Genomic DNA, 25105 nt, shown 5'->3' with positions numbered 1-25105 from the left:
TAAGAACAGGGATAGGGAGTTCTGATATGTAAATACAAAAAACAAGAGATTAAAACAAATAGATTTCCTAATTGAATGCAGTGGAAGGCCGATAGTCAAGCAGATACTTCTTAACGATATTTATAGTCTGAGGTAAGCTGGAATCTCTTGGGAATGTCAAGGAGTCAGATTGCTGTAAAATAAGTGATATAATGATCTCAGAGAAAAATGCATTAATTAGGAAAAGCTATTAAGATGAAGAACGACATGGTGAAGAAGGACCATATTCTCCAGGAGAAGGTGGCATATTCTTTTTTTAATAAAAGATTCATGTGAGTGTATCAAACCATTGGGAATGTTAATAAGAGCGGCATTAGACTCCGGGAAAATCCCTTTGGACTGGAGAAGTGCTAATGTCTTCCCAGTCCACAAAAGTGGCGCTAAAGCGGTGTTGGGTAACCATAACCCAGTGAGTTTTTCCTTCTGTAGTAGAAAAGATCATAGAGTCTGGTTAAGGATGAGATTCAGAGCCATCTTTACGAGAATAATATCGTGAGATCTCGGTATGGATTCGTTAGAAAGAGGCTATGCCTGACCAATCTGGTGAGTTACTATGATGTTTTCATTATCAGTTGGATGCAGGCAGCAATTTTGACATTATATATATCCAGACTTTAGTAAAGCTTTCAATGTTGCCCCTTCATGAGAGGCAACTATATAAACTGGAATAAATTGGAATTACTGCTTGGATCCTATGGTAAATCAAAATTGGAATTACTGGTAGGATGCTATGTTAGATCAGGATAGCTAAAGGATAGGGTTGTTATCATAAATGGTCAGTCTTCGAGGTGCACCAATATAACAAGTGGGGATCCCTCAGGGCTCGGTATCAGATTACTTCCTATTTCTAATTTTCAATAAATGATATTGACGAGACTATCCAATAGAAGCTGTCAAAGTTTGGATAATGATTTTGAAGTTGAGAGGATGGTTAACAATTCGAGCTAGGCCACGTTGTTTCAAAACGACTGAATCGGTTGCATATACGGTCGGAAAATGGCAATTTAATTTTCAAAATTATAACCAGCCCCAAATTTTTCAATGTTTTGAAATGTATTGAGGCTGGTCTCTTAGTCTCTATTGGAGCATTGTGAAATGGAGTTTTTATAAACCTTATCACGAACTGACTAAACACTGTAGCATTATATGCAGCTTAGGCAAAGATCACTATCTCTCCTTGGTCCAGAGCATGGTGGATACCAAATCTAAGGGAGTGTTTCAATGGAAGCTGTCCCATGATGCAAATGACAGAACTGTCTACTCAAAGGTACATGCCATGTTCAACCACTTGACGTCTCAATCCATCAGAAACTGTTGACAGAACTCTGGTAATGGAAACACCTCTACAAGAATCCATACTCCGGATTCTTCCAACAGTTGCATCCGTGCTGAGTTGACGGGACGAGTTGGACGAGGGCTGACTTAAAAATTTGTTGTCAGATTCATTGATCTCCTAGAAGAATGACAGGATGATTTTTCCATACCACCGAGTGCATCACAGCATAAATTACTGGCGATAATCTCTATTACAAAAATATAGTTGCTGTCAATATGACACCGGCTACGTCAACAGCAGGGGAAGATAATGCACCCTAGTTCATCATAAAATGCCTAAGCCATTATATAACTGATCCTCTTCTGGCAATTTACAGTGCTGTGCTAATCAAGCGTTTTTTCACTTCTGTGAAAAGTCTACAACATGAGATCTTTACTGAACGCTTATGCTCCCACAATGGTAAAGCACTTCAAGCCCATCTCGAACTCCTCCAGTCTATTAAAACTTCTAGAGAAAGCTCTTCTCCCCATTCTCACTAAAAAAATTCTCCCAAATATGTCTCCTCGGATTCATTACTCTCTACCTCATAGCTCTACCATTACTACCACTAATACTATCCTGGCTACCACTAATATTATCCTCTCCACTTTTGTAAGTAAAGCCGAATTTACAATAACCTACATTGACATAGCGGCTGTATTCGATTCTGTTTAGGTTTTTCCATTTCTGCAGCCGCTTAAAAAACACTACGAAACCAGATTGGACATTCTCAAATTTCTTCTTTCACTCCTGCAGGACCGGGTGGTCAAGTGTTCAGTAAAGAGAAATGTTTATATAAGACGGATTTCAGCTGGCATTCCTCAAAGTGAGATTCTTTCTGGGGTTCTTTTCATTGTCCTTACCTCCTCGCTTGTCAAAGATAAACCTTATTTAAATTTAATCTGTTACGCTCACATCGAAATATGGTAACTATTGGCACTTGGAATATACAGGGTTTTGCCCAAGGGCAGGCTCAGCATTATGTTTGGAGGAGCATGTTATTATTAGGAGTGAAAATTCTATTTATTCAAGAAAGTCACTTTTTTATTAGTGTCCAAGTACGTAATTTCCAGAGCAGATTTAAATGTTTAAGTTTCTGGAGCTTTGGATCAAGGAATGCCAGGTGGGGTAAGTATTATAGTTTTTCCACCGATTACAAGAAAGTTCTGTAATCTTCAAAGAGATATAGATGGCAGAATATTCTGCATTGATTGGAGATTGGGTGCGCAAACAATAAGACTGATTAATGTGTATGCACCAAATACCGCTCTTGGGCGGGTACGTACAATCAACAGTTTATATTTTTTTATGTTGTGGGTCAGAACGATTATTCTGGGAGGAGACTAGAATTGTGTTTCAGATTCGGTTTTAGACAAGACAGGCCCTGGTGACCCTACAGGAGGCACAGGGAGGGCCCTCTAGAGCTTAACAATCTGTGTTCAAAGTATGATTTGGTAGATGTATGGAGATTGAAATACCTGACAGGTCACGGGCAACCTGGTCCAGGGGAACGGTAGTGACCCGTATTGACCAGATGTATGTCCCAAGGGATGTGGCAGAAAAGGTGACACGTGTAAGACACATCAATACCTCTGGAACCCGTTCTATAACGGATCATAAATTAGTTATGATGGATTTCCCGTTAGGTATAACAGTAGAACAGGAAAAGGGTTTCTGGAGGCTAAAACCGGAACGTTTACATGGTGACCCGCACGATATTAAGAAACTAACGCAGGATTTGAAAAATGCTAAGTATTTGGACAGGGGAAAGTTGGGCAAATTATAAGCAGGTAATCAGGACAGCTTTCCAAAAATTATGGAGGGAAAGAAACATGGTAAGCAGGAGGGAATTAAGAAATCTCTATGAATACGAAGGCTTTTAAAATATTGTCAAGATGGAGTAGGAGAAAGAGAAGTGCAAAAGGAAATAATATCGCAATTGGAGAGGCAGGCTGAAGAGGTAGCTATCCAAATGCGTATATGTTATAAAAAAGCAGATAGGTCACCAGCGTTTTACTTCAAGCAGTTCAATAGATCACATAGGGGTAGCAGTCTGATTTATCAGATACAGAAGGCTCATACCAATATCAGACTACTGGCGGCATTATTAGGTATTTCACACACGTCTACAAACAATTGTATTCAGCATTTAGAGGACTAACCCTACCAGCAAGCTCGGAAATGCCATGGTTTCAGGCAGCACACAGACAAGAGCAGGACCAACCCATCTCGTTGAATGAGCTATCGTCAGCACTAAGAGAAATGAAAGGAGGCAAAGTGCCAGATCCAGATGGACTAACAGTAGAGTTCTACAAAAAATACTGGAAAGATATTGGGGCAGTTTTGGCTGCTATCTTCTCGGAGTCTTTTTACAGGAGGGGTAGTCCCGGAGGGCTTTTTAGAAGCCCAAACTGTACTGTATAGCCAAAACGATGCCAATTTAATTAATTAATTTAACTACTTTGGTAGATAGCTACGTTAAAATGACGCTTTTGCAATAACCTATATATTTATTTTTAAGTAATTTAATTATCGTTTAATAACCTGTCTCTTTCATTAACTCATCGTTCTATTTTCTTTATATATACTCTTTAATATTATTTATATATATTAACTTGCTTTCTACCTGACATGGTATGCCCCTATTTAGCTGTGGCCCCCGGTCATCGAGATTGTCACAATATCTCTTTTGTTAACCACTGGCCTCGTGGCTGTGAAGAGCCCATATTGCAGTGTATACAAAGTAACTGTTGCAATAAAGTTTCTAAATATTCTTTTATCGGCATGGTGCGAGAGTATATCAAGAAATGGAAAATGGTGAAATAATGAGCACTTCAATGTTCTGTATCTCCTATATCACTTCTTCGTTGACTATAAAGACAGCAGAAATGGTAAATTATGGTGACTTCATTTACACAGAGTTGTTAATTTGATTACACATTTCTTTCTTGTTAATGTTTAGTCTTTAGTTCTTACATGCTTAATATAACATGAATTAGTCAGCAGATAGCCATTAGTAAACGTCTGGTAATTTTAGCAGTTTAAATAATTTTTATCAGTTAATAATTTAGTTATGAAGATTAAAATTTAATAAAATAAAATTAAACTTAAGCAGATAGGATAGCATGAATACTTACATTCCTGGAACGCTATCCTTGTGTAGCCATCAGCCTCACATACCAAGACAGTGGTTAACAGTTTTTTATGTTTATATGTTCTATACGGTAATCTCAAACTAAGAATTTTCGAAAACTGCTGATTAAGGTCTCCTGGGACCAATCATAGTTTGTACCTGAAGGTTAGGATATTCAGAGAGAAAAATAGCATTTGTATGTTATAGGATTAGACATCTCTTTGGCGGCTAATCTTTGTGAGCGGCTTAGTCGTGTGGGTGGGTTCAAGATTACGTTAGAAGGAAGAATAGGGAAAGGTTCTTTTTTCGAGGTATAATTATTATGGTTTCGATTTCTGTTTTTTTATCTGTCCTAATACTCTGCTTTTTAAAATATGTATGTGGTTAATGTCTATCGCATGCATTTGTTTCAGTTAATACTGTTGTTTTTGCCAATAATGAAGAGGGTTCTTTGTATTGTTTGTACCTGTCAGTGGTTAGAACAGAGGTGTTCTTGAAATTCCATTGGTGATTCCCGCGCAGGTGTGGAATGGAAGGATCCCATTTTGTTGTTAACTGATTCATGTTCTGTTACGCATATGAGAACCAAAGTTTAAATAATAAGTAGGAAATGTGTAATCAAATTAACAACTTTATGTAAATGAAGTTACCATCACTATATATACTGTTATGGCAACCGACGTGCAAGGCCTGTTTTCTAATGAAGTTACCATAATTTACTAGTTCTGCTTTCTTTACGGATACTGAAGAAGTACAGGAAGTACCACGAAACGTCTGAGAATAATCCGTAATTCTTTAAGAAATATCCCTCGTGGGTAGCACAGTAAATAAAAACGCCGTTCTCCCCGCATCGGAGAGAAAAGACCTGAGTTCCACTCCCGTCGATGACGGGAGGAAGTTTTATGGGCCTTTTTCACGAGACTAAGTTAGTCGACGTAAGGCGAAGATGATGTCTGAAGCGTTTTTCTGGATACGAATAGGCAGGACTTTCATCTTTGGGATTGTTAGCCGCAGGAACACTCATGGACCACAATGCATCGTCACATTTGTGTGATAAAATTTGTCCCTCCGTTTCTTTTCTTTTTGTAAATACAGCATATGCAGTGTTACGTCTTCGATCAGCAATTAATGTAATGATCATTTGATTTGGTCAATGCATGTGGATATACTTTTAGATGTGTCATTATTTTAGAACTGGGGAGCAATTCCCATCCACCAATAAGAGGATTCGGGTTTATCGTTTCAAAAATTGAAACGATAAACAAATCTAATGCTGGTACGCCAGCTTTTCAAGTGGTGTTTGTGTATTTAAATTTTTGTTCTTGCATGTATATTTTATAAATTTTTAACATTTCGGTTGGAGTTAATTTCTTGCATCCTAAAATTTAAATGAATACCTGTTAGACTCTCCGGGTAACCCTAGAGTTAAAGTAACACACCATAACCGACCACGTTTTAACACGATATCTTAACTTCTGCCTGTTACTTATTTTGCAAGAAAAGCACACAAAACACTCAAACATCGCTTACTTTAAAACTCTTGTGTTCTTTAACTTTTTGTTGTAAGCAGGCGTGCACAATTTGTTATGTACAACTCTCCAACTCCCCTCCTCTCGCTTTAGTCAAATTGCATGATCACTCGATAGGGAGACGCTAACCCTCATGGTTAAGCTAACAACCATAACAATTAATCGTTATTGAAAATTGAGATAACCTCGTCAGCAAAATGCAATTGGCATTTTTCAGATAACGCGGTATCAAAGATTATGCAAAATGCATACCGTTGGTGCCTTGATGCTGTCACTGGGGCTAAAAGGTAGCCCCAGTGACGCTTATTAATTTATTACTATTTTTTTTATTATTTTTATTTTCTCTATTTTGTTTCTCCCTCTGGAATGGGCCCCCAGAGGATCCTGGCCTACCTGCTGGCAACATCAGGTGGGTCAGTCTCTTTTTTTTTTTTTTTTTTTTTTTAAGTAAACCCCAAACGCGAGAGGTATTAGAACCTATAGTACTAAATACCGTGATTGGGTTACAGGTTGAAAAGACGAAAGAAGAGATTTGTTGACATTGGACTTGAACTTCTATAGACTGTAATTTTCAAGAAATACGTATGAAGGAAGGTTGTTCCAGAAAATGGCAGTTGAATTAATAAACGTGGAAGACGAAAAGTTGGTTCTGTGAGTTTAAAGTTGAACAGTAAATGAACGTTGGCTGGTGGCTGCACGCGTTCGGACTGTTTTGAAAGAGAGAGCGGGAATTATATAAGCCAATTAAGAAGAACAGTGCCCATGGAAGTATCTGTAGAAGAGGCATGCAGCAGAAACAGTACGGCTATGAGACAGCGAGCGGAGAGACTCTGTTAGAGGTGAATCATTAATTAACCTAACTGCCCACGTCTGAATGGAATCAAGAAGCCTGAGAGAGGTTTTGGGGGCACCACCGCAGTTGTGAGATCAATATTCCATGGTAGGGCGGATTTGCGATTTATACAGAGTGAGCAGCTGTTTGGAAGAAAAGTAACGCCTTGAACGAAAGAGAAAACCAAGTTTTTTTAGATGCAGAAGAAGCAATATTTGTAATGTGCTTGTGCCAAGAGAGATTACAAGTCAGGGTAATCCCCAAAAGAGATATATCTTTTTGCTGAGAAATCAGAGTGTCACCAAAGATAAGCATAAGAGCAGAAGAATCCTTTTTGCGAGATATAAGACAAGACTGAATTTTAGAAGGATTGAAATCAACTAAGTTGTCTTTGCTCCACTGAAGAATTACCTGAAGATCGGCATTTAAGGAATTGGTAGCAGATTTTCGAGAAGTTGAAGCTGATTGAGCAGGGCAAGGTATCTCAAAATGGAAAGTGGAATGCAATTTGCTATCATCGGCACAAGTATGGATAAGATTTCCAGTCAATGGAAGAAGGTCATTAATATACAAGAGGAAAAGTGTGGGGGAAAGAACTGAACCTTGGGGGACACCAGCATTAGTGGAGAAGTTAGAAGACAGAGAGCCATGTACAATCACCCTCAGTGAGCGATCTGAGTGAAAACTGAATAACCAATTACTAAAAACAGTTGGCAAACCATAAGATGAAAGCTTGTTTAGAAGACCTTTATGCCAAACACGATCGAAAGCCTTTGAGAAGTCAAGAGCAACTACTTGTGTTTCACCGAACCTTTCCATTGAATTAGTCCATAAATGGGTAACATAAGCCAGAATATCACCAGTGGATCGACACTGACGGAATCCATACTGGCGATCGTTGATCAGACGAAAGGTTTCTGGGTAGTTTAAGAGTTGGCGGTTAATTGATTTCTCCATTACTTTAGAAAGCGCAGAAGTAATTGCAATGAGACGATAATTGGATGGGAGGGATTTGTCACCCTTTTTAGCAACTGGCTGGATATGAGAAAATTTCCAAGCAGAAGGAAAAACACCTTTGCAATAAGAAAGTAAAAAAAGGCGGCAAAGAATAGGAGTAAGTTCAGGAGCACAGGTTTTGAGAACAAGTGGAGAAATACCATGAGGACAACTGGAGCTTTCTTAATATCAAGATTCGTCAAAATCCTTTTGACGGAAGACCACAGGAGGCATTGAATGGAGCGAGTTGGGAATGGTGGGAAGTGTTTTACCAAGATCATTAATACATGAGTTTGAAGAAAAATGGGATGCTAGTAGGTCAGCTTTATCCTTGGCTGAAGTGACAACAGAACCGTATGGTTTGGACAAAGGTGGGAGCAGAGATGGGCAAAAGTTGCGGCCAATAGCTTTGGCAAGAGACCAGAATGCTCAGCTACCATTAAGGCAAGAGACCAGAATGCTCAGCTACCATTAAGGCAAGAAGGAAGTTTTCTACTCTCAGCCTGTTCAAACTCTAGTTTGGACTGTTTAATAACTGCTTTACAGTTGTTGCGAGCTTTGGTGTAGGCAGAAAATGAAACTGAAGAATTAGAAACAAGCCAATTAAGATATGCAACGTTCTTTTCTTGAACAGCCTCAGCACATTTATTGGAAAATCAAGGTTTAGATAAAGGACAAGATTTTAAAGTGGAATGTGGGATAAAGGCTTCCATTCCTGCAAGAATAATTTCACTGACACGATCTGAGAAAACGTTGACATCAGCAGTTTTGAAACAGTAATCAGACCAAGGAAAAGAAGAAAAGAAATCTCGCAGGTCATCCCATTTTGCATTCTTGTAATGCCAAACAACACAAGGTTGGGAACAGCCATGAGATAAAGGCTCCATTGGAGAAGAGACAATCACCAAGTTGTGATCTGAAGTGCCTAAAGGATCTCTCACTTCGACCGTGTATTTAGAAGGGTTGTTTGTGAGAAAAAGCGTGTTGATTAGGATTGTCCGGTATTCTTGTAGGTAAATGAACAATCTGTGCAAGGTCATTAGTAATTGCAAAAGCCTCAGAATCTCGACCAGCTGGGTCGGTGTGACTAGAAAACGGAAGCCAGCTGGAGTTGTGAACATTAAAATCACCAAGGAAAATTACCTCACTGTTAGGAAATTTGGACTGGAGAAAGTCAATTTGCAAAGGGAGGAAATCGAAGAGCTCCAAGTGATTAATGGAGTTGGGAGAACGGTAGAGACAACAGATAAATTTGACACAATGAGGTAGAGAGATTTTAAGCCAGAGAAGATCAAAGAGAGGAGATTCCAAGTTGCCAAGTCTCTGACAGGGAATATCAGAACGGACATATGCACATGTACCACCTTTGAGGAGAAAGGAATCATACAGCGAATAATTTGGGCATCTGAGATGAGCAGTAGTTGAATCAAGCGATAACTGAGATTCTGTCAGAAAAAGTACATGGGGTTTGGCAGACTGCAAGTGGAAATGGACATCATCGAGATTAGAACTGAGACCACGTATATTTGCGAAATGAATTAGGAAGTGTTTTGGAGGTTTAGATCTTTTCGCAGATATGCTTGCTCTATTAGTTTGACAATTCATGGTGTATTCAATAATAAGAAAAAGTGGGTGGGACCTGCTATATGAAGTAATGAAAATTTTTGGATATGGCGTACACATGGTAAGAATATACCCAGATCCTTGACATAACCTGGCCTCGACAATGCTCTCCGCATACACACTACTTGGACTCCCTCCAGTCACTATCCTGCAGAGTAGAGGTAGCAATATTATACACTAGGCGATCCGGAAGCCTCCTTGAGAGTTACCAATAGGTTCGGTCCCGTGTACTAACTAGCGGCCGGCCTGCGAACACCGTTTTAGAGCTGTACCCCTCAAAATGTAAGGAATATTGGATCTCGCCACGATGTTCATCGTAACCTGAGAGGTCATCATTCATACTGCATGATGGAGGAGATGGGAAGGGTTGACCGGAACTTAGCGCTCTAGAGACTAAACATGGGTTTCACCAGTTCAAGCCTCCAATAAGCAAAGTGGTGGTATTGCAACGGTTGACGAGAGTCATCTACCACCTAATACTGCCTTGTAACATAGAGGAGCGGCATTCCTCCTTGTGGTGTGGGCGCCACACCTCGAGCCCTGCTTACCTTGGTTCACACCTGGTTGGTCACCCACCATGTACTTGTGCATGGAGGGTATACCCTGGATTACTAACAGTCCCACCATCGTGAAGGAGCAAGCAGAGGATTTGGCTGACCGTCCGGACTTCGCCGAAATTGGGTCCACGTGTCTTGAGTGTCACCCGAATATCAGTTCAATCAGCGTTTTAGACTCCCAGGTAGTAAGTATAGCTTGTTTGGCATATCTGAGAGAATGTCTGTGACAACCTCAAGGACTTTTGAGACAGTATGTGCATTATTGGGACTGGCCCACCTTCCCGTGGTGTGGACGACTACCCAGAATCATCTGTCCAGGTGACTGATGCTTCTGGGTAGCCAAGCAGCCAGACACAACAACAGAACACACACACACATAATACACACAAACCTACGTCACACACATATCTGGCCCATTTGTAGTGATACTGTTCTTCACAGAGACACGAGGCGGAGTTGAACAGACGTTCTAGGTGCCGCCTTTTACAAAAACACATGTCCATATGTATTTTAAACCTGTATTTTTTCCAAGCGTGATGTGTGTGAATAATTTTGATGAGAATAGTGTATACTGCATGTTCATTAATGATACTTTGATTATTGCAGGATATTTTTCAGCTCTGGAGTAATCTGTGTTCTAAGTACTGCATGCGGAAAAGAGCAGAATTCGTAGTAAAAGGGAATACAGATTTCCTTGAGGATAATATCTTTTTCATTACTAATTCCAGTAACTTGGGAAAAATTACTGAAACGTAATTGCAGATCGTTTTCCAGGAAATACCAGGAACAGGTTTTGTCACTGCAGGAGAATAAAATGGGAATAGAAAATGAAACAGTTATTTAAATCTTCTTAACAACTACGGGTAAAGCAAGCACAAATTGTAACTGCTTTTCATTCCTTCCCTCCGAAGTTACGATACTGTACTTATAGTCTGCTTAATGAAGTCCGACAAAACATGTGGGGGGTTTCCAGATGAATATAAAGGCGAGGAAGTTATACAAAAAAAAAAAAAATAAATAAAAAAAAAAAAATATATATATATATATATACTGTATATATATTTATTTTTATTTTATTTTTTATTTTTTTGTCGGTGTATTCCACCACTTAATTGAATGTAAATTTATTTCAATGACTTCCTAAGGCTGGTAATCCTAGCAAACAAAAGTGAAGGTTAGTATGAAAATCCTGCGTCGCATCTATAAACAGTACATTTAACTGAATATAAAAATTGCTGTGAGTAGTATAATTAGGTTATCTTGTTTTCGTATTTATCTAAGTATTTTAAACATTTCAGATTAATATTCACGGAGTCTTTGTTTTCGCTAATATTGTCGGGAAATACGAAGTCCCAAGTAAGAATTCTCTTTTAAATCTCAGTGTAATAAACGGTATGATTCATAAGTGTCGTGTGTGGATATGTGTTTCACTTGTATTTATCCCTTTGGTCAAAATGTTATGTGATGTGGTCACAGCCAATTTGTAATGCAGTTTTGCTAACAGGAGGCGAAATTATGTAAGGAATTTGGATAGATTTTGGAAAGCCCAGGTGTCGAAATAAATAGTTGAAGGAAAGTGAAAAGTATACGTACAAAGACTAAAAAGTTTGTACTCGGTAGTTCGGGAGCGTTATTTCCGTCCGCGATAGCGACGGCTCTTGATGTTGTAAAACTATATGTTGGACATTAAGATTAATTGCAAAAATTATATTAACTTATATTAATTATTATAATTACTGGTAACTGGCTGATATACATGAAATGGTATTCCTTCAGGACGCTACACCGCTTTACGATTTCTGTAATATATACTGAGCTAGACCATGTATACAACCTAAAACGTTTCAGTAGTTGCCTGTTCATCTACCTGATGCCGAATAGCAATTACAAACTGAAATTTAATTCTACTTAATCCTGTGTACTACAGCTGTGGTATCTATATTGTTCCTATTAAGTTTAATCTATTCGGTTCAATTTATTACGTTTCTTATTAGTTATTTTATACACTTAGTAATACTAATCCAAATATGCATATATGACTGTAACTATTCGGCTAGTGTTAATCTTCGTTATATTACCATTATGGTAATATAACGAAGATACCAGATGAATTTTTCATTTGAATATTGTGTTCAGGAGAGATAGGAAAGCGGAAGTGATGCTTCTGATCAAAAACTTTCTGAAAGCGGCAAGAATGTTCGCCGAGTCAGAACAAGTTAATGAGGATTTTGAGTAAGTGTGGTGTGAAATGACTTGCAGTAACGGGAGATGATGGTGGAGGTATGTTGAATTCCAAATGACCTTGAGAAGTATCACAGAAATATCATCATAATATTGCATCTTTAAATGGTATAATAATGAATCCTATTCCTTATGTAATGTAAAAAAAAAAAGAATAGGATTATATGAAATTTACATAAAACATTCAGTATAGCGTTTATACTGAATGTTTCATGTATTGTATAAATGTCCATGCCCTGTATTGTTTGATTCAATTTACTATTGTATATTTGCTCTGTCTAATAAAGCTGTTTTTTGAGCTTTTATCAATTCCTTTATATTATACTGTCGTTATTCTTCCTGCACTTCATCTCTTTTAAGTTTGCTATACCTTTCAAATCAAAATTAAGAATCGCATTTAATTGTTAAACCACACGCTGTTTAGATAGGAATGGTTTTAATAGAATTTTTTTTGTTGTTGGGCATCAGCTTCAGTGGCCATGATGCACCTCCCAAAGTTTTTGCATTTTTACTCTGATCCAAGCCCGAGGCGGGATTCGAACCCGCGACCTTTGGGTTGCCAGTCAGACACTTTACCCACCTGGCTAGCCCGGTTGGCTTTTAATTGAATAGCATTCTAGATAAACCGATGATTTTCAATAACGAGCTTATAAAATACATCATTGATTGTATAAAATTTCTTTCGAATATCGCATTTATTTTGTGCTGATTACTGCCAACATTGGAACAAATAATTCCTGTACTTGGAATTATTTGTATTTCAATAAAAATTTCTGTATTTGTGTAGCATTTTAAACAAAAAAATCTTTATTTTTATATATGCATGGTTATTAAAATTAAAGTATCCCTATGTAGAGAGCTCTGGAGCGAGTTCTAAGGCTCGTACTGAAGAGAAATTTGGACAACAGGTACAATAAACAATGCGCTCGCCATTTATTGGGGGAAAAAATTGGTTACAAAATGTGTTACTATATGGCACTGTGACAATACAAATCACTTGAACAGCGCTACAATTTTTCAATGTGTATTCCACTGTGGTCAACAACAGTTTCCATTCGAAGAACAGCATTTTCTACAGCAGAATGTAACATGTCAACTGGAATAGCCAGCACATAACGTCTAATGCTGTCCTTCAGATCTGCCAGAGTTTGACATCCTTACCGATACACGTGGTTCTTCAAAAAACCCCACAACCAGAAGTCGCATGGGATGAGGTCCGGAGATCGGGTGGCCAAGATGCCTGGAAACAATTGCTGATGACCCGTTCGTCTGTACAGTTTTAGCAATCTTTGGACATAAGGGGGTGGCTCACCACCTTGCATGAATATGGTACACCACCTTGCATTAATATGGTATCTTGAAGGTACCCACATTGTTGCAGTTCTGGTATTGCGAAATTTGCCAACAATTCATAATGTCGCTGCCTAGTGACAGAACAGGTGCGGGGTCCATTCGGTGTTACCTGTTCAAAAAAATATGGCCTAATCATGAATGTGGCCGTAAATCCACACCACACTGTCAGTGGAATGAGGAGAATGCAACGGGATCTCTTGGATAACTCGAGGGTTTTCTGTTGCCCAAATGTGACAGTTGTGCGTATTCACTTGTCCATTTAAGCAGAAGCAGGCTTCATCACTCCAAAGGATGCTACATGGCCAAGTGATATCCACTGTCATTCGCGCCAGAAACTGAAGTGCTTATGTGAAACGAATATCTGCATCACCATGCTTTAGCTGCTGTAGCATGTGCATCTTGTAAGGACAGTACCGGAACACCTGACGCATTACCAGCCTTACAGTGGAATGCGGCATGTCCACTTCACGAGAAACAGCTGGCACACTTGCGCTACCACATGGAGATCGACTTGATAAATCCACGACAGCCATAGCCACATCTTCAACAGGAGAGGAGTCCACTCGTTTTCGACCTCTACCTGGTTGAACACCAAGATGTTCTGTCGCTTCAAATTTCGCAATCGTTTTGCTGACAGCACAAAAGCGTCATAGGTCCACGTGGGCCTTACGCGCTTCTGAAGCCGGAAATAGCCACCTATTGCAGTTTCTGAAGGATATGTTCCTCAGACTGAACCTGAAACAAAAATGCAAACTCCCACCAGAAAAGAGAAACTCCTTGACCTGGTCTTCACAAATTTTGACATAAATATTAACTATACTCCCAGTTATTTCCACTCGGATCATCTAGCTTTATTGCTTGACTTTGATATCAAGACCAAATATATCATCAATGAAGTCATGGAATGCTCCTTTAATTTCAGGAGAGCCCCCTTGGGACAAAATAAGAAATGAAATCTCAAATGCCAACTGGCAACCATTATTTAGGAGTCAAGATCCAGATACAATTCTGGATATGCTGTACAACTTAGACCCAATTATCAAAAATTATACACCCAAGAGCCATGCAAAGGCAAACACTAACAAATTTCCTATGTGGTTCACAAAAGAAATCATCCAATTACTTAAGAAAAAACAACAAATGTTCATCAATTTCAAAAACACACAGAGACATGACTTCTACATCCAGTTCTCCAATCTAAGAAGGCAGATAAAAAACAATATCAATTTGGCCTACCAAAATCACTTATCTAACCTGCAGAATGCAATGCTCAACAGGCATGATATGGGTCCATTCTAGAAGCATTGGCAAATGGGTTATAAAAACCACAAAAATATGAACAAAATGGAGACCATTCAATTAGATGAATTTGTAAATTTCTACAGTGAACTATATACTGAAAAATCTGATTACAGCAGTAAGCTGGATAACACCTCGCACTTCTCATATTTTAGTGATACCCTGACACAATTTGAAGTCAATCCAGAGACTTTATTGAATACCCTCAACAAATTTAAATTAAGCTATGACACAAAACCGACAGTCTCCCCATGGCACTCTGGAAACACTGCTTTGTTGTACTGCAACAAGAACTGCTACATCTGATCAAAGCCATTTTCAAAAAGGGATCACTCCCCGGAAGATTAAGGAAACCACTATCACCCCACTTTTTAAAAAGGGGGGCAAAAGACACACCTACCTCATTTCGACCTATACACAAAGCTAACCCCCCTAAGCAAGATCATTGAGAACCTCCTTTACTCTCAGCTCTGCTCCTTCATGAAAAACAAATTCAGCTACATTCATCATGGCTTCCTTATGGGCAGATCAACAGTGACTAACCTGCTCTCCATAGAACATGACATCAAACATAGCTTTGATAATAACAATAAGATAGACATAATATATCTGGATCTACAGAAAGCCTTTGACTCGGTACTACACAAGTTTCTCTGCCTCAAGTTAAAGCACATAAGTTTATCAAATAATGCCTTATCACTTATGTCTAACTTCTTTGACAACAGGAAAAGCAGAGTTCTTCTTGAAGGAAGTTACTCCTCCACTTTCCATATACAAAGGGGAGTCCCACAGGGGTTTCCTCTGGGGCTACTACTCTTTGCTGTATATATTAACGACATACAAGATTGTATGCAACATGTTGACATCAAAGTGTGCTATCATACGCAGATGACTTAAAAATATACAAAACCATCAAAACAACACAAGACTGTGAATCACTGGAAAATGGACTAGAAACCAGATGGATCACAAACAATGGTCTAACACTAAACTTAAACAAATGATGCACCATGTCTGTCGCAGACTATCACAAAAAACACAAGATTAATTATCCCTATAAAACTAATAACCATGAGCTATTGAGAATACATGAGGTTTCAGATTTGGGAGTATGGTTTTCTGACAAGGGAAACTTCAACACACATGTAAATAAAACTACAGCTAAGGCCTCCAAATCCCTTGGACTGCTTAAAAGAATCTGCTTCGACTTCACCAACGTACAGCTAATAAAAACAGCTTGCATTATGATAATCAACCGAATTCTAGAATATGCATCACAAATCTGGAATCCTCACACCAAAATTCTCATAAAACAACTGGAACGTATTCAGAAATCCATAGTCCGATTCCTATTGTACAAATCTAGGTTGGAATTGAACGCAAAATCCTATGATGAATGGTGCATTCACTTCGGGATGGTACCTCTCTACCAAAGAAGGGCTGCGGCAGACTGCAAATTCCTAATGCATCTCGTGGCTGGAAAGTTGGATGTCCCCGAGCTGCTCTACCTCATCAACTTCAGCTGTCCTCCAAGAGCATTGAGAAGACAAAATATGCTGGCACAAGAGCCATTCAGAACTGATCAACTTAGATTCCATTACTTCAACAGAACTGCAAAATTTCTAAATGAATCCAACATTGATATTCTAGATGAAAACATTAATATCAAAAAAGTGTTACAAAGGTTTTATAATCAAGTTACTAGAGAATGAAAATAAATGATTAATTTAATAATAATAACAATAATAAAACTATAAAAATAGGTATATTTAGCTTTAAATTTTTTTCAATGAACAAAGATAATAAATAACAATTATAATAATAAAAAAAATATATATATATAGACAACAATAAGAATAATAACACATATCAACCAATGCAACTACTTATTGTGAACTAACAAAGAAAGAAAACAACAAAATGCTTAGAAATATAAATTTCTCTGTCACACTAGCTTTGCTCAAATGCAAATCGCTTGTAACGTATGATTTGTATACTCATATAACGTATTCATTGTATATGTTGTAAATTAACCTTGTATATTTGACATTGTATATTGATACCTGACCGTGTACAGACTGTAAATAGAATTATTACTGTATTGCTACTGTCATATTCCTCCTCTGCAAGGCTTCGGCTGTTTTGGAGTAATAAAAAATATATATAAAAATAAATAAAAAAAATTCTCTGATAGCCGTAGCTGCATTGTTGCTGTTTTCTGATAATACAGCTTCACTAATAGCGCCTTTTCCTGCAAGGTTGTTGGCATTGCTGCTGTAGTGCAAGCAAACATCTACTGTATGATTTTGAAGAGACTACTTTGCTTTTATACAGTACAGTAGAGCTGAGTAGTGGTGCTGTGGCAATAACTTACGATTATGCAAATAACGTAAGTTATTTGCATAATCGTAACTAAGATAGTTAAGCATTTATTATTTTACCTGTTGTCCAAATTTCTCTTCAGTACGAGCCTTAGAACTCGCTCCAGAGCCCTCTACATAGGGATACTTTAATTTTTTTAAGAACCTTATATATATATTTTTTTTTTTTTTCACTTTCGCATTTTATTCCTAATAAACAAATTTATATTCTACTCCCAGATAAGGCAAAATCAACTTACAATCGCATATTCTGATTAATTCAACAGAAAGCATTGCAGATCGAGACACCATCAAGAAAATTCCAAGTTGATTACCCAAGTGCTGGCATCAGATCCATAGAAAAAACATTTAAAGGCTGTTTATTTCATTTCAGTCAAGCAGTTTGGCGGAAAGTACATGTACAACATTTAGGATTATGATTGGCATACATCGAAGAACAAATTGTCAGACAGTTAGTGAAGTCAATGGTGGGATTGGCATTTGTTTCTTTAAATGAACTAGAGGAAGCTTGGGAAGAAATCATTCGAGAACGCGCCCCTGTAGCCAGGTGGGAAGGAGCAGCAGTGCTTAGCACACGCTTCTTGATTAGACCGGGGTTCGAGCCCGTCACCACCAAATATGGAGGATGCGGAAAGTTCAGGGAATGACCACCGCATATTCCCGGAGCAATATGGCCTTAGTTGCTAATGCTCCTAAAAACCAAATAACAACAACATTCGAGAACGTCCTCCGCCGGACGTCCTTCGTATGAAAAGTGTGAAGAGCTCATAAAATTCTTCGAAAAAAATTGGATTGGCCCCACTGCTCACTTTCCGCTGTCATTGTGGAATCATCATGCTAATTTTGGTCCTCAGATAAATCATGTGGAGGGATACCATTATGCCTTCAATAAATCTGTGGGACACCAGCATGTTAGTATATGGAAGATATTTACCCATCTAAAAAAAAAAAAAGAACAACAACAAGCCAACTTTAAGAGAATTTATTTATTATTATTATTTTTTGTATTTTGTTGCGGCCTCCAGGGTTTTCCCTATACGCCGCTGTAGCTTCTGAAGGCGCTAGGCCAAGGCTGTCAACTGTGTGTGTGTATGTTATGTAATGCACGTGTGTGCCTTGGTTGTTATGTTGGGTTGAGTGTCGGCGCCTGACATTTCGCTACCAGGGGCATGGAACACCTAGTCCCCTGCTCCCTGACTCCCATCCCAAGCCACGTGGAGACAGCCAGGTTCCTCAACCAGATAGAGACTCTTATTGAAATTTCAATAGAACTTGAAATCTCAAAGGTTGAATGAATGGAGAAAGGGAAATAGAAGGAGAAGTGTGGGAAGGGAGGGAGAGGAAAGAGGACAGGCAGTGGGGGAAGAAGAAGAATGAGACATCCCCCTGGGGGGAAAAAACTTTAAGAGAATACTAAGATTAGTAAATTTTGGAAATCTTCCACCTCATAAAAACCGTAAATACAAGGGCATTAATAAGATATTAATGAAATTAGCAGCAGATAGACAAAACGGGGCCATCGATTTACACACTTTTGTGCAAGCAGTTGATTACTTTCTTCCAGTAAATCAGTTGTTCTCAAACTACGGACCCCTTCAAAGGAGATCTACGGACCCCTTCAAAAATAAAAAAATAAAAACGTTCGCGGACCCCCTCTATATATGCATATGTTTCTGTATATACGTATGAACACTGGGTTTCATACGTATTTCAATTTTGAATTTTCTGAAAAGAAAATTCAAAATTTTAAGTTTAAAACAACTCAACTCTATTCTTATTATTTACATAAATAATATAATAATAACTGTAATTATCATCAATTTGCTATACACAGAACGAATAATTTGACCAGTTCCATAGGGTCGTTTTGCGGACCCCCTGGAACTGGTCTACGGAACCCGAGGGGTCCGCGGACTCCAGTTTGGGAACGGTTGCACTAAATGATTAGTAATAATTTAACTTGAATAATTTTTATTTTAAACTTGTGTTTATTTCTTTATTTGATATCAAAACATTTATACATAAATAAAATAAATAGTTTATTAACAAAACAATATTTTTTTATATTTTTGTTATATTTGTTTTTGTTGTTTTTTTTTTCATTATGTTTTTGAAGTCTGTTTTAATCGCTTCAAAAAAATAGAATACAGTTACATACACAATGGAAATGTGGGAATAAGGCAAATGGGATATATGCCATGCGATTAGGGCAAGTGTGGTATAGAGCATATTAGCATTAGCATTAGCATTAGCAGAGGCATATGATGCAAGAAAGCAAGCTTATTCAGCATCAGCCAAAAAAAAAAAAAAAAAAAACCCACTCCCATTTCACCCCTCCGTTCGTTCGAAATACCTGTCCAGTTGAGCTTTAAATTTGTTTAGGCTATCAACTTCAACAACAAGTGATGGAAGTCGGTTCCACCAACCAACCACCCGCTGGCCAAAGGCAAATTTCCGCACATCTATCCGACATCCGTCCTTCCTCAATTTGAATTTATGCCCTCTGAGGTGATTATTCTGAGAAAGATGAAGAATCCCATTGGCATTGAGCATGCTCAAACCATTCAAAGCCTTATACACCTCTATCAGATCACCTCGCCGGTGCCTAGTCTCCAAACTCTGTAATTTGCAAAACTTAAGCCTTTCTTCGTAAGAGCAACCCTTTGTTCCATTTACTAATCTTGTTGCCCTTCTCTGTACCCGTTCCAGCAGCTCTACATCCTTCTTGAAATGAGGCCTCCAGACCTGTATACAGTACTCAAGATGTGGCCTTACCATTGCCTTATACAAGGGAATAATCACCTCCTTATCCCTGCTAGAAAAATTCCTGTATATCATTGACAAGACACCATGAGCTACTCTTGCAGCTCGTCTGCACTGCTCAGAGAACTTCATATCTGCCTGCACAATTACCCCCAGGTCCTTTTCATTCTCCACCACTGTCAGTGTAGTACCGCAGAGTTGATACGTTGCTCTGGGGTTACTGTTTCCCATATGCAGCACTTTACATTTGTCGATGTTAAACCTCATTTGCCACCTCTCAGCCCATCTGTTCAACCTTTCCAGATCCTGTTGCAGCAGCATAGCGTCAGTATTGTCCTTAACGACCCTGCCAACCTTTGTATCATCTGCAAACTTGGACATTAAACTTGATATCCCATCATCAATATCATTCATAAACACCGAAAACAACAACGGACCCAACACTGAACCTTGAGGAACTCCACTAATAACATTAGTCCACGTTGAGCAGTGTCCATTGATTACCATTCTCTGTCTTCTGCCACTCAACCATCCCCTTATCCATAGCAGCAATTTGCCTCCAATGCCACACTGCTCCAATTTGTGCAGCAGTCTTCCATGGGCAACAGTATCAAAAGCCTTTCTAAGATCCAAATATATAATATCAAAGTTATTCCCTGCATCCAGTTCTTTTGTGACTACATCATAGTATCCAATCAAATTGGTCAGGCAAGACCTGCCCTTAACAAAACCATGCTGCGTCTGAGCTATAACTGAATTCTTGTCTAGATGATCCTGCAGTGCTTCTTTAACCAGTGCCTCCATTAATTTACCTGGAACAGAAGTTAAACTAACAGGTCTATAATTACTTGTGTCAGCCTTTGATCCTCCTTTGTGAATTGGGGTTACATTTGCACATCTCCAGTCTATGGGTACCTCCCCTGAGTCCAAAGAAGCTCTCATAATTATGGCTAGGGGTTTGCATACTTCCTTTGCTGCCTCCTTTAATATAACTGGATAGATCCCATCCACCCCAGGTGCCTTTTTTATGTTTATCCTCAACAATCTCTCCTCCACTTTCCTCTCAGTTATTACAAAATCATCCAGCTCACTGCCAATGTTTACTTTACCTACATCATTCTCCTTCCTGAATAACTCCTCATGCGTGAATATAGATGCAAAATACTCGTTTAGATTGTTAGCCACCTGAGCAGGATCCTCAACTGTTGAACCATCAATATCCAGTGGACCAATCTGATTCATCCCTTTCCTTTTCGAGTTCAAGTATGTAAAGAACTCTTTTCTGTTTTTCTTTGCATCCTTTGCCAAGGATTTTTCATAGTCTGCCTTTGCCTGCCTAATCTCCTTTGTGACTTGGTTACAGACCAACTTATATCTATCATAGGCTTCCATGTCACCCATTAATTTGTATGTATCCCATGCATTTTTCTTCTCTGCCACATGTCTCATTAGTTCATCTGACAACCATTTAGGCCTAAACCTTGAACAATATTTCTTAGTTGGTATGTAAAGCCTGGTAGCCTCCAAGATTAGTTCCTTGAATGCTTCCCATTTTGAGTTTGCTGTTGGTAACATCATCAGTTGGTCCCACTGTATAGAATTTAAATACTGTCTCAGACCATCATAGTCGCCTTTACGAAAACAAAAACCCTTCCCTTTACCTCTGATGGTAGTTACCTCCTTGAGTAAATCCCACTTCAACACACTGTGATCACTGCCACCTAGTGGTTCATTTATCTGCAGGTTCTTTTAGGGCAAGTTCTTTTAGGTTCTTTTAGTGCATATTCTTTTAGGGCAAGTGGAATATAGGGCTTAAGCTATTAGGGCATATGATTTAGGGCAAGTGAGGTAATGCCATTTTTATAGGCATGAATAATTTGTATAATTCTATTGGATACTCGGAATTTGCATGCCAGGATCCTATTATATCAAATATTCGCCTTCGGCAACACTGTTCACAATAAAATATTCATGAAAACATTATGTTCTATTAATTTTGTTGAGCAGTGTAGTTGCGTTAATCAATCTCATGCAAACGTTGTATGTTGTGTTTTTCCTCCCGGAAACGTGAGAAAAAACACCATATACAACGACGTATAACACCGTAGGCAACATACTGATGTCTCATAAGCGTCGTTACTTCGGCGCTTAACCCATGCCTACCCTAACCTAACGTATAAATACTAGAAATTCAGAGCTCTTACCTTGCAGAATTGGTCTATTAAAAGTCTGCAGCAAAACAGTAACCCAACCATATTACAGTTCCTTGGTAGATAAAATGTGAAACCGTGTTTCGAAACAATATAAAGCTGGTTTGCTCTTATTTTAAGGGATTCTGTTTTTTTAAAAATCTCAGTCAGGTTGATTACTAAATAGGCAACTTAAATATATTTATTATGAGAAAATCTAATTAGATCCAATTATCAAATAGATTGCCCGGCTAAATATATTGGTTCGACTTCAGTCAGATATTGCCATTCCGACATTTCGAACACGCGCGCATGTTATCATAATTACAACTTCAAAATGAGATAAGGTAAATCGACCTTTCAAAGAAAGCAAGAAACTTTTCTCATTAACAAAAGTTAGATCATACAGCGACCTTAATAAAATTAACTAACGACTGCAAACTGTGTTAGAAGCTTTAGCAGTCACTAAATTTAAATTAGAATGCAGACATAGGATAAATGCTAGACCACCTGTGGAATTGTCCGAAGTCTGTGACTCGATAAAATAATTAAGTTACCCTTGACCAATATAATAGTAGAGTCATCAATTCACAACTTACTGAAATATAAACTGAATCTCTCTCAATGCAGAAACAGAAATTGAAAACGAATGACAGTTCGGGAAAAAAGTGGTTTTCTTTTTGTTCCCGTATAATAATTTTTTACTTTTATGGAAACTTTAATTTTTACTTTGCAAGGTTTTTAAATTGGTTTAAATATAAACACTTAGCAGTAAGGTCTTTTGGAACAACTTATATATATATATATATAGGTCTTTTGGAACAACTTACCTATATATATATATATATATAGGTCTTTTGGAACAACTTATATATATATATATATATATATATATATATATATATATATATATATATATATATAAGTTGTTCAAAAAGACCTTACTCATCCTGATATGTATTTCTGCTAAGTGTTTATATTTAAACCAATTTGTGTGTGTGTGTGTGTGTATATATATATATATATATATATATATATATATACACACACACACATAAAATTCCAAAGGTGTGTTTTAGGTCTACTATGCTAATAACTGTTTTTGAAGATGCGCTCCATGTGATATTTAGGTGACAACTCAATAACTTTAAATAACAGTGATGAAATTTTTTTATGTCAATACAATGTAAGCGATTCCTAATTTATCTTTCTTTTAACTTCGCTGTGAACACTATTGGAAGTCAAAGGGAACTAAATGAAAAACAGAAAAATACTTCCATTTGACAGTTTTCCATTTTAAGAAGACTTAATTTTGGCGAAAAAAATGTGCAAAATGTTTAAGTGTTTCTCTCCCTTTAATCAGCTTTATTACAAAATTATTAGAGAAGGCAATGCATATCTTAGTTTAATCTCTTGGTAAGATTTCACGTATAATAGCAGTATAGAGAATTTCTTAAGTGTTTTTTTCTTTTTCGGACGATGCAACTTTCAACTTTGAACTTTATGTAGACAGTCTCTTACGTAAGAAAAGAAAGTTCCCATAGGCTTCCATGATTGTTACGTCTGAGCTGCGTGTGAAAATGCCTCGAAGATTTCACGGGTTGTGGCGAGGTCATATCTAAGAAAGTCAGGTCCGAGAATAGAAGTTTAGCGTTACGTTTGCATATAAATACCGTCCATCCTTGAACATTGTCCGTTTGCTGAAATTTTAAATCAAGCAGGGGTTGTTTTCTTGCAAATGAACATCACTTATCTTCCCTCTGTTAGTAAAGAATGCACATCCCTAAAGTTTAAAAAATTAATTTAATCAGAAATTAATAAGAAAGTAATTAAATATTTTACGTTATATCACTGCAGTATATTGGAAGAAATTAACAACATTATTATTATTATTATTATTATTATTATATACACCTATAATTCATATTTATCTCAAGAGTATCTGTCGAAGATTGTGGGCATTTCTTAAACATTTCTGAAGAATTTTTTTTTTCTTTTTGGGACGATAAAACTTTGAACTTTATGTAGACAGTCTCTTATGTAAGAAAAGAAAGTTCCCATAGGCCTGCATGATTGTTACTCCTGAGCTGCATAGCTTCTTGCGTGTGAAAATGCCTCGATGGAGAACTGCATGTAACCATCTTGTTTGATTTCTCATTGTTTATCTTTTAACTTTTAAAGCGATAAGTGGGCATCTTTTAATAACATTAATTAAAAAAACAAGCCGATAAGTACCAGAACCGGTCATTTTTTTAAAAATTTTCCTCTTCATGAATGCAGAGGTTTCATTCTATTTATCACGTGGATATGGCACCTAAATGTATTATAATTGTATATATTAAATGAGAATTATAATTGTGTAAACAGGCTTGGCTTAAGTTAAATATAAAAAAACACTTGAAGCACGAAATAAATACAGCAAATTAATTAATGCTGTTAATAGGTAAGGCAAGGCAATGCACTAAAATTAGAATCCGCATTGAATTTTCTGCGTCCTCATAATGTCCTTATTTCAGCGGATGTAAACGCCGAGTCTAAGTTTTGGTTTAGTGCACGCTCTGATGCTCGAGGACAGTTACTGGAAGAATTTATTATTAATAATAATATGAAGATTTTTAACAGACCTCAACAGTTCACTACGTTCTCTAGCTTCTCCGGAGAATCAAACATTGATATCACTTTTTCAAATTCCTTCTGTAATCTAGCTATCAACGATTGGACTGTACCGCCTAACTGGACAACTAGTGACCATCGGGCAATTTCTTTCTCGGTCTCCATACCTTCTCGTCCCTCAGATTCGAGTATCTGTGTGCCTGAGTATGTTCGCTTCTCAAATAATAATATTAATTGGGATA

Source organism: Mastigoproctus giganteus, chromosome 5 (assembly GCF_048544385.1).
Source record: "Mastigoproctus giganteus isolate SK-2022 chromosome 5, ASM4854438v1, whole genome shotgun sequence".
NCBI classification, from domain to species: Eukaryota; Metazoa; Arthropoda; class Arachnida; order Uropygi; family Thelyphonidae; genus Mastigoproctus; species Mastigoproctus giganteus.
This window is presented reverse-complemented; position numbering follows the sequence as displayed.